Below are 15,546 nucleotides of genomic sequence, written 5' to 3' on the forward strand. Positions count from 1 at the left end.
GTGATTTTTTCCTAATTGTCGTTGTCCTTTGGAAATCTCAAAGCCGAGATATATCACAGTCTGGCAGGCTATCTGGGCTTTCTTCCTGGATACCTTATACCCATTTAGTCCCAGGAAATTCAAAAGGTCAATAGTCACCTGTATACAAATAAATCTTTCTTCTGTAGCAATCAATATATCATCCACATATTGTAAAAATAAATGTCCAGGTCTTGGTTTGTCCTCTTTCCAGATTTCAAATTCCTTTGCTAAATGATTTCCAAAAATAGTTGGACTGTTTTTAAATCCTTGGGGTAATCTAGTCCATGTCAGCTGCATCTTTTGCCCGGTTTGAGGATTTTCCCATTCAAAAGCAAACAGTTTTCTGGTTTCCTTTTCCAAAGGTATACAAAAGAAAGCATCTTTTAAATCAAGCACTGTAAACCACTGATAATTCTCCCTCAATGCTGTTAATAGTGTATAAGGGTTTGCTACTACAGGATAAATATCCTTAACTATTTGATTTACTGCTCTCAAGTCTTGTACCAGTCTATATTCACCCGAAGGTTTTCTGACTGGTAAATTAGGAGTATTATACTCAGATTCACATTCTTCCAAAATTTTATACTCCAAAAATTTATCAATCAATTTCTTCAATTCCTGTCTCACTTCCGGTTTGATTGGATACTGTTTAATTCTCACTGTTCCTGCGCCTTCCTTCAAATCTATTTTAACAGGTTCTGCTAGTTTCAATTTACCAGGAATATTTGTTTCCCATACAGTAGGGATCACTGCCAAATCCACCTCCGGTGGAATTTCTTGTTCCTTTACCTTTTCTTGTATCATCAGGATTTCTCCCGTTTTTGACTCAGGTATTTTCAAGAAAAGTTCTCCTTCGTCAAAAACAATCCGTGCATTTAATTTGGATAACAAATCTCTTCCTAAGAAGGGTATCGGACATTCTGGTACATACAAAAATTCATGTGTAATTATCTTATTTCCAAATTTCAAATCCAGTGGTTGCAGGAATGGCCTGGTTTTGTTCCAGTTTTTCCTTTACAGGTATTTAATAGAAAAATGTCACTCCTGTATCCACTCCCAACCTCACAATTTAAACAACATTTTTTTCCACTTTCTTATTATCAGAAGTTATAGCTATTACCAAATTATCTCTAATAGTTAGCTTACATTCATCCTGCCAATCCTTTCTTTGTCTTAAGTAAAAAAACAAATCCACATCTGGCATTTTATTCATTTCCCTTCTCTTTTACAATACAGTATTAACTGCAAAATAGTGTTATAATTCAGTGTGCCAATCGTGGGCCACTTTTCCTGATCATCCAATATACACAAAGGCCACCAATTATTACAATACTCAAGTTATTACAATACTCAATCATCTGGCTCTTTTGCAGATCATCCTGTAAATTTCCCCAATGTGCCAATAAACATCCCAACAAAGAATTTTTCGGGATTTTGTCATTTACAGAAAGATTACCCATGCTTTTACTTTTAAACAACCGAGTTAACGTAGTTGCCATGGTGTAATTACTCACAGTACAATACACAATTATTCAACTGTCACTCTGATCCGTGGATCCACACTCCATGCTCGCTTTCGTTCTCAATTATACGTCTCACCCTTACAGCCACACTCACACTTTCCCACAGTTACTTTAAACAAACATATAACACAATATTATACCTCTTAATTTCCTTCTTAATACACAAACTCACAAAACAACAAAGGACACCAAAAACTTCTAACTTCTTGTTAGAGGCACAGCCTTAGAGAACACTATAGCACATAGTTTCTCTTGTCTACACTTTTGTCCAACCCTTCAATAGCTTTCGCTTATGTCTTACAGGCAGACTCCTAGTCCTACCCTGCGCAGCTCTTTCACCGCATCTGACAGGCAGACTTACTCAGTGGGACTCCAACCCACTGGTGGGACTCCATCCCACTCTTTCCCATACACTTATTATAGTGGGACTCCTGCCCACTTCCTCTAGTGCACTTACTTACTACAATTAAAAAGAAGAAGTGTCTTACCCAAAAAAAATCCAGGGAACGTTGCGAAGAGCCTTACGGATCGGGGATCGATGGGTGTCCCCGAGAAATCCTCGGTGCCGGCTGGAACCGATCAGGTCCCCGACTCCTCCGGTCTCCTTCAGCGAGGTCCCATCTGGGTCGCCAAAACTGTTACCAAAATCTCGGAATGAAGAACTTATCAACACCAATGTGATGCAGATAAGCAGACACTTCTTTATTGACGGCCGGGTGCGTGAGCGAGTCTTCTCACGATCAACGCACACCAGGTCCCAAACTCAGATTCCATATATAGAACTTATTCATACATATTAATTAATTATTCATGCATAATCATAACGTTTCCCATAAATCATTTACATACTCTCCTCCTATATCCGATTCTGCGCAGTAAAGCTTAGAAAGGTCTAGAAATGGGTCTGGGGTACGATTTGGGTCGGTGGTATGTGAGTCGGTGGTCGCGATCTCCCCCTGCCGGAATTACCTTTTACTAAAGTTCACGGTTTCTTGGCAGGCACCTACAAGCTGTTCCAGTCGACTCTCCCCAGTTCCCATTCATCTCATATTCTGACATTTCAATACACCTCTGCGTACAGAAGACTGGTTAAATACAAAGGAACCTTTCAACCCTAAAGTTATTACCTATGTTTTAACAATGGTTCCAGGCCCTTCTTCTAGCCTTGGTACAGGACGTACAGAAGATTTAATAGCAGCTTTTACTGTGCAACTATAAGTTTCCTATAAAAATTTTTCTTATTCTTCTATATTTTAATTCTATTAAATGATTTTATAGAATCAATTAATCAATCTAATATAAACAATCAATCTTAACTTATTAACAAATCGATAACAAAGCTGCGTCCCGTCTCTTCATTCGCCGCAAATTGGTGACCCCGACGTGATGCGTTTAAGGATCTGACGTGAAGGGCTCTCGAATCGCCTGTCTGAGCGACATGCAGCGAATGCCACAGAACTTTGAATGATCTGCTGAAAGGAAGCGGGAGCCGGCCTGAAATCCCTCCGGAGCTGAGAGGTGAGCTGTGGGAAATCCGTAATGGGGAATCAGGCTTCGTCCCCAGAAAGAGACGTATATGGACTCATGAAGGGTCTTCTAGTCAGATCAGGGAGTGCGTGCCTCAGTCTCCTCAAATGGTGACCCCTATGGTGGTGTCCCGAAGCCTTGGAAGAATAAGGACGGAAAAAAGACAGCTCGTGGAAGAGGGCTGCGTTCCGGGGGAGACGGCTTGGCTGAACGATCGTCTGGCTGTCTGGACCAGGCGGACAACCTAAACCCCGAGGATAACACCTGTATTCATCGAGACAGGTGAGCAGCCAAGAAACTTTAGAGACTTTGAAAGAATGAAAGTGTGTACATACAGCAGCCAGTTGAATGATGCTGCCGCGGAGGGGAGCTCCCTGTTGGGAATGCATTTAGCATCTTGGTGGCAAATTCTGACTACTCTTTGCCTAAGTGTGGACTAATTCTACTAACGGTGCTAAACCAGAGGAAGCTGTAAATTCCACCGACAGCGCGACTCTTCTCAAGACACCGTCAGCGATGGCGATTCTGTCCACATCTCCTCTGCCCCCAAAGCTTCTGTCACTGATTGCAGCGACCCTCGCAACACAGGACCAAGCACGGGAACAGGACAACTCGGACAATGATTCCATTGACACTGATAAACCTTTTGATCCAGGTTGATCCTATAGATCTGGAAAAGGAGCTAGACCTTTCCCCCACCCCCTTGTCTCTCCTGATGCATCGATTGTATTTTTGGGGAGGGTGAAAGGGAGTCTGAGGGACTGGTGGCAGGAATGCAAGTGGGAAACACTTCAGTGATGGGTTTTGGGAGTCGCTATGGCATGTTCAGTATTTTGTCAGACAAATCAACCTGCAGAGTGGCAGCCTGTGCAATACGAGGCTGTTAAAGGGTTAAGCAAAGCAGTGCGGGAAGGGAGGATTCATAATACATTTGCTATGTCCCTTCTTGAAGTGATGGCAGAGCCTTGTACACTCACACTGCATGATTGGAAGTCATTGCTTTGTATGGTACTAACTGATACAGTCTATGATGTGGTTATCTGATTTTTGTGAGCTATGTGTAGTGGCCTTGATTGAAAACCTTAATCGGGGAATTGCTGTTAACTATGAGCAGTTGGCTGGAGAAAATAATTGTGCCGATTCTGTGACTCGGGCAAGGTATCCCAGGGACAACTGTTTGCAAATGAATGAGATGGCTATTAAGGCAGTCCAGATGCGGGAGTCTTGCCACAGTCTTGCAGGGTCCTAGAGAGTCACTAACTGTAATACTAACTCTATTGATCGGCTTCAGAATATTTTGCAACAAGTCGAACATCAGGAAGCTCAAGGGTTGCTTTTAAAACAACTAGCTGTGATAGTGTCAATGAAAATTGTAAATGGGCAACTTTCACAATCGCAACCCCAACATGTGTCAAATGATTGTAACGCAGAACTCACAGCAGACTGTAACTCTCAGGCTGAGTTCTGGAATGCAGCGTAACAGATTTTTGCTTCTCTAATCTCTTCTGTAAGAATAGCACACGCTCTTAACTTGCTTAGTAAATTAGGCTGCTAGCTTGCTAAACAAAGTAATACTACAAATACTGTTCTTTTTTTTCTGGCTTATTAACAGATGTTGATTCTGTCCATCATATGTTGCTACAGAACCGAGTTGCTATTGATTTTTATTATTAGCACAGGGACACAAGTGTGAAGACTTTGATAGGATGTGTTACGTGAATCTGAGTGACCACTGTGAATTAATTTACAAAAGTATACAAAACTCAAAAGCCTTGAAACAAAGATCTGCAACAGAGCCAGGGGCGGGATGCCTTTGGTCTCTTCTCACGGCTGGGAAACTTTGGGCCATGACTCAAAAGTATTACAGGATTTATTATAATTATCTTTAACCACCTTATTGATGTTTGCCTTATGTCTCCCATGCTTTTTTTTCCCTGTATTCAGTGTTTAGTTGATTGTGACATAAAGCAGGTCATGGTCACCCAGCCTACACACACCCTTTGCCTCCTCGCAATTAAGCAAAAAAGGGGAGGATAGAGTATGTCTGAGGAGATATACAGGAGAGGAAACTGGAGAATTATTTGACCTAACAAGAGATGAGAGAACAGCTAGGTATTGTGAAGGAGAATAGGAAAGATAAACATGGTTATCTAGTGTTTAATAGGTGTCTGCACGCTTGTAGAGATATATAGCTGTGTAACGGCATGAATGATTTCTGCCCTGAGCCTGGTGGAGCATACAGCTGCGGTTTGTGTCCGGGCTCAGAGATGTAAATAGGGGCTTCTCTGTTATGGTAAAAGTGTTTCTCTTTGCATAAAAAAAGAGGGAATGAAGGGAATGACCCCAGAGGTATGTTCAGAGAAGGCATGCTATGTTTCGAACTTTTTGACTGAACCAGTTCTTGTTTGGTGTGCCCTTCCACCTATGTATAATGTTAATCCAAAAGAAGATGATACTGTTTACACTTTGAATGTCTATAATTGTCTTTTTGTAGATGCTAATGTAGTAGGAGGCTATGATGGGAACGTATTGCAGCGGTTCTTCTCTTATCCGGAGTAACAGCAGGGAAAGCATTAGAGTTAAATCACCTTGTTTGGTAGGCAATTAAGCATGCGAGTCAAAATTGCCACTGCTTTTTGTTGTTGGTTCAAGGATATGGCTGTGAGGATTTTGATGGTATGCGCTGCGTGGATTTTAGGCGCCCCATTGCAGCAACATGTTATCAAAATCTGAGAAAATTTCAGCCTTTTTTGGCATTCATTCACTCAATTGGCAGTATTGTTTGTTTGCTATTACCTTGGTTGCTGTCATGTTTGCAAGGGCCCTGCAGAACATGGCAAACCTGGTACTAGCTGTTCAAAAACAAAAAAGGGAAAATTGTAAAATTGTACAGAACAGAGACAGTGGGTTATTTTGACACTGACAATATGTCTTAGTTGCTTTTTTATTTGTTCTATTACTTATACCTTGTTTTTACTTGTTCGGTTTCAAAGGTTCTTTTTGTGCAACAGGAAGGGGGAGATGCAGGAGCGGGCTGCAAACTAGGACCATGCGTGGCAATCAGTTAGCTGAGGGGAATGTGCTCGAGCTTGTCTAGACAACAATTAACATGATGAGGCATGTTTGCAGAGCACAGGGGGGTGGGAGACGGATGGCGCCAAGGAAAGGTAACACCTTGTTGTTAATTGCTGGCAGTTAACCACCAATCAGGGATTGCCTAGTATGCAAGGCTTAGCTTCAAGAACCAATCTGTTTAAAACGCGCAGCTTCTGAAAGTCTATAAAAACTCGTGCTTCTGTACAATAAATTGACATTTGCTTGCATCAAGCTGCGTCCCGTCTCTTCATTCGCCGCACCTTCAGATCGCTTATTTTTATAGGACATTTACTGTAAGTACACCATACCTTGGGAGTAAAATCGAGCTCTTCCTCAGAAGTATGCCAACTGACATCACTCCCCTCTTTCTCCAAGCTTCTTAAAAAGTAAAGCAAAATGAGTACTGTGTCTCTCCAATCATTCCTCAGGTATGTGCTGGGTATGTTTAAAGTCTTACCTGATTGAGTCTCCTTGCGACAAGTCGTCTATTGCTGTTCAAACACGAATTGACATGTTGAAATTAGATTTGGCATGCTAAAAATCAACCAGCACATACAAACATTTAACCTGGACAACTCTACATGTCATAGCAGAATGAAACTTTGGGGAGTCAACTTTATGTAAGACAGCATGAATGAATGCATGCATTTCCAAACAACTGCTTTTTCAAGTCACACTGAATTGACAAAACAAAAAAGACTAGAGTTATATCTCCTTTGAACTTTTATACCTAAAAGTTTAAGAACTACCTCTAAACTAAAAAAAGCCCAGCATAGCATGAATATGCTACGTTAATAAACAGTTAACAAAATACTGGTGCTTTAGCAAGACAGTAAATAAATGAACTGCTGAAGTACTCATACTGCACACACAAGCACACACTGTTGACAGAGATTTTACTGGTTTATATACTATACTAGTTGGTGCTCCACCCACTTACAGGTTATCCTGAAAAGGTAAAAAGCATCAAAAAGCATAACCAAGATCTAAAGCTTATCCTCACATAGAAGAATCCCCAGCAGTTCTCTACGCTGCACCAAAAAGGGTATTCAACAGGCAAGACAGGCGTAACCAGGGCATTCTATACTACGCTCCAAGCTTTCATCCATGTTAAGACAGCAACTTGCACACAGGATCACAGGATAAATCAGGTCACAAGGGACCTCGGCAAGTCTCTCAGCCAACCGCCTCCTCAAAGCAGACTCAGCTCTGAGGTCAGATGAGGCTGCATAGGGCTTTTTCCACTCTGATCTTGAACCATTCAAGGAGGGAGACTGCACAACCTCTCTGTTTTACTGTTCTCACCATGGTGAAGCTGCCCACATTCCATTAGAAATCCTCTTGTTTCCATTTATGCCTCTTGTACCTTTGCTTCATGTCACGCACCACTGGGAGGCACCTGTCTCTGTCTTCTCCTTACACGTACTGGAAGCTGCTGCTGGGTCCCCTTCAAAGTCATCTCTTCTCTACACTGAACAAGCCCAGTTCCCCCAGTCTCTCCCCAAAAGGCAAGTAGCCCTGCTCCTGGCAAAGTTTGATGGCCCTCCACTGAACTCGCTCACGGATGAAAGACCACTCTCTCTTGCACTGGGGGCTCAAAATTATACCCAGGGAGCTGGACACAACCCAGGGACTGCCAGGTAGCAGCGTACAATCCCCTTCCTCAGTCCCCTGGCTATGCTGCTCTTCATACAGCCCAGGACACCGTTAACCTTCCCAGCCGGCAGGGCACCCTGCTGGCTCATTCTCAGCTCACTTTCTGCCAAGACCCTCTGGCTATTCCCAGCAAAGCAGCTCTCCAGCCAGGCAGCTCCAGCACCTGCTGTAGCAAACGGTTGTTCCTTTCCATGTGCAGGACTTGGCATCTGCCCTTGTTGAATTCTGTTAAGACAGGCCTGACAGTCCATTTACCCAGCTTGTCAAGGTCCCTCTGAATGGCAGCGTGGCCCAGATGCACATGTTGCAAACTCAACGACAGCGCACTCTAGCACACCACTGATGTACTAAAGAAACCTGAACTCTAGGAATCCAGCCTGAAGAGTGCGAAAACCTCTCAATTACCAACAACTAAGATGAAATAAAAGGCCTCTTCAATTCCCAGGACAGAAAGGAAAAAAACAAATAGAGCCTCCACATCGTATCTATTTCAGCATTCCTCAAGTCCTCGATAATTAGTTCTCGTTAACTATCATCACAAAATGAACTTGCTTATAAATAGGAGATTGGTGGCCTTCCATAAAGTTGTATGATGACAGCCAAACCGAGGTCTTGGACAAAATCATTAAAAGGAAAAGAAAACAAAGGGCATATCGTGTTGAGTAAGTTATCTGAACTTTTGCTTTCCATGGATAGTAACTTTTAAGCAATGATCAAAACCAGTTCCCATTCTCCTTTAAAAAGCAAGAGAGAAAGTTTATGAGCTAGTTTTCAGACAGATCTTGATGCCCTACTGTAGAAATGGGATCTAGAAAAGTAGTATCTAGGGATCACTTGTTTCTACTTTAATTGAAGTCCATTTTCATTGTGGAGTAACAGAAGAGCATATTTTTTTTAAAATATTATTTACTATCACTAATGACACAAAGCAATCACTCAATCCAGTAATAAAGGACCCGTGCAAAACACACAAACAAAAAGCGCCCAAAGCCTGCTCTCAAACCTGATTTATAAAACCAAAACCATCAGAATAGAGACCTCCAAGATAATAAACATCACAGGTGTGTTAGTATTTGTACATCACACAACATGTTTCACAGTTGAAATGCTACTGTATAGAATACCTTTCTTTGGTTTTCCTGTTCTTGATGTCTGGCTAGGAGATTGTGGCATTCCTATGTCCATTTAGGGAAAGGCGTGTCAAGAACAGACCGAACAAGGGCACCAGAATAAATGTGAATTCCCAGAAATTTGGAAAACATAACCAGTACATTAACAAAGCTGTAGCAATGGGAGAATGTACTGTGACCATCAGCCTACTCTACAGTTACAAGAAGTAGAAGCCAAACCTATCACAACCTACAGAACTCTACTCTTAAGGGACAGTGTCAAACAGTGTAACTTAATTTACTTGCTCCATTGTAAAATACCTATATTCCAATATTTTGAAACACCGAAACAGATTCTTGGCAGTTTACTGTACTGCCAACTTTGAATTTCTCTCAGCTTGACTAGTCCTTGCCCAGCACTGACTGCCAATGCAATTCCTTCGTATTTGTAGAGTGTTTTATACGTACGGCACACTTAAAATCCCTCCGTCTAAGCATCCCAAAAATCTGTAGGTGCCAACAAACTTTGGAGATACGCTAGCCAGTTGTGTCAGATGGTGCCGGATGCAAACACAGCCCCCTCCTACCTCAGTCGGAAGGTAAAAGCCCTGCATATATTGATTTGACCATGCTGAACTGTTCACATAGAGAAGCTACGCCACCAGCCAGAACGCAGGCATGACAAGCAGTCAGAGTGAATACCCTGTTCCCCCAGGGCTATAGGGCAGGCCACAACTGGGCCAGAACGGGTGCACTGACTGGTGTGAGTGTCATGCATGTGTGCTTGTGTGTGTACGCGTGTCTATGTGTTGTGGAACAGAAGCTTTAGAATATAAATCACCATCCGCCTGCTCTACCCATCCTACTTAGTAAAATTTTTTTTTTTATATCAATGAATGGTGTGGTTCTGTTATTGCAGCTACCCAACACCAAATGTCTGTGTGACAAGGCCATAACATTTGCCTCAGAGCAACAGGGAGTCCTGCTTATATTGATGTTACCACAAATACATGGAATGGATGTGGCAAGAGGACTCCTATCAAAAACACACATGTAAGAGTTAAAAAAAGGACCTCAAGATCGTTTCTCATTCCTTCTCCATTTCTGTTTTCTTAAAAGGCGATACAGCAGATATAAAGCACACTGAAGCACTCGTTTCTTTTCCAAGAGCTCTATGATGAAAAACCAATGGTTTCTGTAGGAACAATACACCAATATGCAGTGCAGCGGCTAAAAAAAGCTGCCACTGAAGACATACTAGAAATCTGAACCCTCGCTTTTAGAAAAAATACATAATTACTTTTTGCCAAAGAAATTCCAACTTCAAATCTGAAAAGTCTGTCATTCGATATGCTAGAGGTGGAAGCCATTCATTTGGAGGTTTTTGCAAGTCTGTCTGTAATCAACAAAAAGGTTCATGTTCTGACAAAAAGTAAACACTCAAATAAGCATGAGCCAACCTCTTAAATATACCGACTTGCTCACTAGAGGCGAATATTTTGAACAATGTTCAACAAGTGCAAAAGTAGCAGCAAAAGGAGGAAGGACTACATTGAAAATCCCAGAAAAACAGGAATGAAGAGCAAGATTAAAACAAAGAATTCAAAGTGGGTATTCCTCCGTTGTCTCACGATCAGTTGAGCTTCCTCTAACAGGGGCTTCAAAGCTTTTACTGCAGCCTGTCAAAGGGACTCAGGATGCAGGACCTGCGCTTTGTGTGTGCAAGCAAGAGACTGCAGAATCAATGCCACCAAGTGCTCCCTGCATGCTACTAATCCCTCTCACTCAACAGGCTGGGGTCATTTTCTAGGAGACTGAGCACAAGGAGAAAAAGATTCGTACCACTCAAGGAAAACAAGCCCTACTATAAACAGTTTGAGAACATAGCACACTCTTTCTCCTCCCAAGTCCTTAACCCACATAAATATGCTCTTCACACTTACTAGGCCTCTTCAAGTGAGGATTTCCCATAACATTGTGGACTTATGCTAGTAGTATTACTGTCTTCAAGGAACTGAGCAAATTACTTGGTTCAAGAACCCATGTTTCCCTGAGGGCATATTAATTTTGGAATCACACAACAGTATTATTCTGCAAGCCACATATTTTAAAATAACCCAGGCCTGTCAGTCATCACAATGTGGTACCACAGCAATTATCTACGTGCACAGGAGGCAGCCACAGAGTGCTGTTTGGGTAAAAGCAACATTTTGTTGATTAAACTACCTGTACCAAGCCCTTTCCAAAAATAAAATAAAATATAAAAACCTCCGCATCTTCCTTCAGTCTATCAAGAAACTTTACACATCGCTGACTAGATCAAAATAACTATTCCTAAGTCAAAGGAACAAAGTTTGGCTCTAAATTAAATTCCCCTATCTGGGAAAAGTGAACTCAGAAAAATATCCCATGTTTTGCTCATATTTCACGACGTATTTAAAAAAGGAGTAATAAACTGTGTTTGAACACTGTCTGCTGCCCATTTGCCACAAAGTTCTGATGTAACACCCTTAAAAAAAACAGAAAGGATAGAACTTCCCACTGTAGGGCCTGAGATGTAAAGTACAAGAAGTTCGATCTATATTAGTTTTCTAAGATTCCTCTAGGGCTATATGAGCTCATAAGCATAGACTGGATCTTAAAAATTAAGGAGTTGTTTGTTTTTTGGGTTTTTTTTTTTTTAATTTAAAATGAACTCACTGAAGGAGCTAATTTTTTGATAACAAGGCAATTCAATTGTTTTTCTGGATCACAAGTTAATATGGACTTTTTAATGTTTATTTCATAAAATTACTGGAAGTAGAAGTGTTTTTTATTTTTACTGGAATCAAACTATGTCCATGAAGATACAGTACACACAGAAGTTGCATTATTGTTTCTAACAAAGTGACTTTTCCAAGACAATTTTTCCTAAGTATGTCTCTACAGCACCTACACAGCAACAATCGTAACTGATGCTGAGAAATAAGATAACTCACTAAAGGCAGCTTAGTGCAGGTGAAACTATTAATATTAAAACACCACCGCACAAACTCAGTGGAAATCAACAAGACATGTACGGTTCCTGCTAACTCATCTGTTGCTTCCCAACTACAGGAAGATGAACAACTACTCAGGACGAACCTACTGCTTTTGCAATTCATTTTCACAATCTGAATGGCCATCTACAGGTACAAGTACACACCCCAAAACCAAAACCACTCTCACCTAGTTCCTTCCCTGTCCCCCTTCTCTCTCTGTATGAAAACCTATACAGATGGGCAATCTGGCAGGCAGAACGCAACAGCCCGGTAAGTGGGCCCGTAGCACACAAACCGCAGCTGCCTTCACCCCTGACAAGAAGCACCTCCAACCAGCAACAAGTCAGCATATTCACAAAGCTTCTTGCGCTACCCCACCTGATGCCTCCACTAAAGTCAACGGCGAACACAGTGAGCGCTGACAACACAAACCCCCTAAAGAAAAGGCCACAGTGATTTTCCTCGTGAGCTCCTGCGTGATTAAAGATCCTACCTCCTCTGTCCACAGCAGGTGCACCCAACGTCAAGCCAGCAGCTCTGGCCCGGTGAGGAATGCCAGGCACTGTATCGCCTTGTGCACCACCTTCGTCTCTGTCTCCCCGGAATGCGTATGCCACCAGTTGTTTACAAAGACTATATAGGGAAAGAGAAGAAACATATTTGGTAAAAACAACCACATACTTGCTTATACAGTAGTTTAATAGAACAGTTAACAGCCACTTATCCACCCTACACGTATTCATAGCCGTATGAATTCATATACTTGTATGCATTCACTGAGAGTAATACAGACAGAACTTACTGCACGACTACTACATACTTCAATATTCACTACAGTCATGTTCACTCTAGAGGTGCATATCCACACCTACGAAGCTATTAGCTCCAGCTCGGCACAATATTTTCAGCCTAGCTGTTAAGCACACATAACCACCTCAGAGAAGGGATACGCACAGGTACAAAGCTATCCATAAGAGAGGTGAAACTGCTTTAAGACCTTAACAAAAGGGATATGTTAGATCTCTGAAACAAAAGACTGGTAGTACCTGCTCATTGTAGTGGAAGTCAGTAAGGACAATGGTGCTGGTCTGAGGAGAGGACTGACATGCATTTCAGTTTGCCACGTTCTACCTCTGGGTAACTGTAGGATACAGACGTGTTTTAGAGTTTGTATTGGGCAGGTGCAAGCTTAGCGTCAAAACTTGACATCTACAGACAATTCGGGGCGGAAATTTTCTTCAACATCCAGATTAATACTAGACACAGGGAACGATATGTATCAGAAGACGTCACTGAGCACAGCTTCAGGACAGCTTTCAACACACCATTAAACCTTGCTGCTATTACCAAAAACATTCAAAAGCCACACTGACAGCTGACAACCTATTCTAACAATAAAGTCAAAAATTTACCTAGAATATCCATGAGTAACAGCATAATCCTCAGCTGTCCATCCGTTAGTGTCTTTATGGAAAAGATCAGCACCATATCGAAGAAGAACTTTTATTAAATTAAGCTGTCCGCCAGATGCTGCAGTCATAAGTGGGGTTCTGAAAGACCAAAAATATGTTATGAAGTAGATCATTTGACACAGACACTGTAATTATTTTTATTCCTATTTGCTCTCAAAAACTACTTTCCTCATTACTGAATGAGCAAAAGAAAACGCAGTTTTCATTAAATATTAAGAGCAACCATAAAATGCAAGAGGGAGTCAAAACAACCAAACCTTCAATCTTCAGACAAAGCTTCCACATAGACAACACTCACATACAAACTATGCCACTATGCAGGAGATGTTTTTTACAAACTGAGGTAGTGCTGCTGAGCTAACAGCATGTTTCCTGCCAGAAGGGCCACCGCAGACAATGCCTTCTTGTAATCCTCAACGAGGAAAGCACCCACTGAGGTATGACAACAGCCAAGAGCAGATGTGCTTTCACAAGTCACACAGAAATAGCTGCTATGTGGCTCCCCGGGTTTTTTTTTCAGAGCTCACTCTCATGCCTCTGATTAATCCAACCTAAAGAATACTAAAGAGACCCATGCAGAGTTTTGACAAACCACTCACCTTTCACAGTGATCTCGAGCATGCACATCGGCTCCTTTCTGCAGAAGAAACTCTGCTATATCTTCATGATGTTCAGAGATAGCAAGAATAAGCGGAGTGTTTCCCTCCTGAAAGGGCAGATAAATTTAAAAATAAAAGTAAAAAAAAAAAAAAACAAAACCCTACCAGAAAAATACTAATACAACCTTTTGAAAGAACTTCTTCAACAAACACAAAAATTTACCTTATTCTGAGCATCAATATTGGCATTATGCTCAAGTAACAGCCCCGCTACAGTTGTATTAGGAGATCGGACAGCAAGGTGAAGGGCAGTGTTGCCGTCAGCATCTGCCAGATGTGGGTTGGCACCGTGCTCCAGCAGAATAGCTACACATTCTTCTTGCTGGCACTGTACTGCCTGGGAACAACACACAAAAAAGGAAGAACTGCCAGCACTGTTACAATTGCCCCAGCTTCCCAATGCTGGAAAATAAGAGCACCTTCAAAGCTGAGCTAACATATGCCTATTCCACGCCGATTACCAGATGCATGCTTCTACACAGAGCGTAAAGAATCCTACCAGCCACCTCTCATTTAATGCACAGTTGACAAGCCCCACTTGAAAGAGCATAACATATTCCACATACCTTCATCAGCGGCGATCTGTTATCACTGTCAGTAAGATTTAGTTTGCACTTGTTTTCTACGAGATATGTAACAACGTTCACATGGCCATTCGCAGAAGCAAGATGCAGAGGTGTCCTAAAAATTAAACATATTACATTAGCACAAACAGACAACCAGAGAAATAATTTCAGGCTCTGATAAGTTGATATGACCACAAGTTTCACTTTGCACAAAGCAAGCTTAAGAAATGATTTCTCATTCTGTTACCAGTAACAGCAGTTGCGCACCAAACACCCGAGACTGGCCAGCAAAACCCCTCCACAGCATCTGCTTAGTAAGGTGCCATTTCCTTCACTCTAGAACTTAATCTGCAGATTCCTGTGCCCAGGCGTTGGTCACTGCCTCCAGCAGGACTACACCTGTGGCACAGCAAAAAAGCTTGGGAATCTGAGAACTATGGCAAGCAACCCTCTAAGTTCTATAATTATTCATGTGCCAGAAGTATCAGAGATGTAGATGGGCTTTATATAAAGAGTATTAGCATTTCCCTGCACTTCGAGGATTTCTGCTTTTTCTCTAGCTTGCTTACTACTGCAACAAAACCAAGTACTCACTTGCACCAAAGTGCCCCCCATCACATGCAGCAAACCAGACAGCAGAACACTGTAATCCTGAGTACAGGAAAGTAATACCTGATCCTTCAGATATGTATAACTACAATAGTCATAATAAGCCTACTACAGAGGAAGTCCTCTCCAGGGAGGGAATACTGTGTTTCCATAATACATGACCAGCATAAGAAAATGAAACTCTTTTCTTCAAGTTAAAGCCTTGCCAGAGGAAAAAAAAAATCCACAAAAAAACCACCCAAAAAACCCCTCCTTCAAACCACAGAACATCTTAGGTCTGATGTCAAT

At 41.8% G+C, this 15,546-nt stretch overlaps 4 long non-coding RNA genes across 5 annotated transcripts in view; 1 reads left to right on the forward strand and 3 right to left on the reverse strand.

The window, feature by feature from the left end:
• The window catches only part of LOC308057165, a 153,159-nt gene that overhangs the window by 133,020 nt on the left and 4,593 nt on the right, over positions 1–15,546 (forward strand). The window lies entirely within an intron of this gene.
• Positions 1–15,546, reverse strand: part of LOC308057163 — a 374,427-nt gene that overhangs the window by 60,509 nt on the left and 298,372 nt on the right. The window lies entirely within an intron of this gene.
• LOC308057164 overlaps positions 1–15,546 on the reverse strand; it is a 372,076-nt gene that overhangs the window by 59,888 nt on the left and 296,642 nt on the right. The window lies entirely within an intron of this gene.
• LOC308057166 lies at positions 12,521–14,558 on the reverse strand. Its single transcript, XR_013925164.1, has 3 exons — positions 14,024–14,558; positions 13,365–13,502; positions 12,521–12,585 (listed from the first exon to the last, which is right to left on the reverse strand). It is a non-coding gene; the product is annotated as an uncharacterized lncRNA (long non-coding RNA).

The sequence above is a fragment of the Falco punctatus genome, assembly GCF_963210335.1.
Source record: "Falco punctatus genome assembly, contig: scaffold_50, whole genome shotgun sequence".
Classification (NCBI taxonomy): Eukaryota; Metazoa; Chordata; class Aves; order Falconiformes; family Falconidae; genus Falco; species Falco punctatus.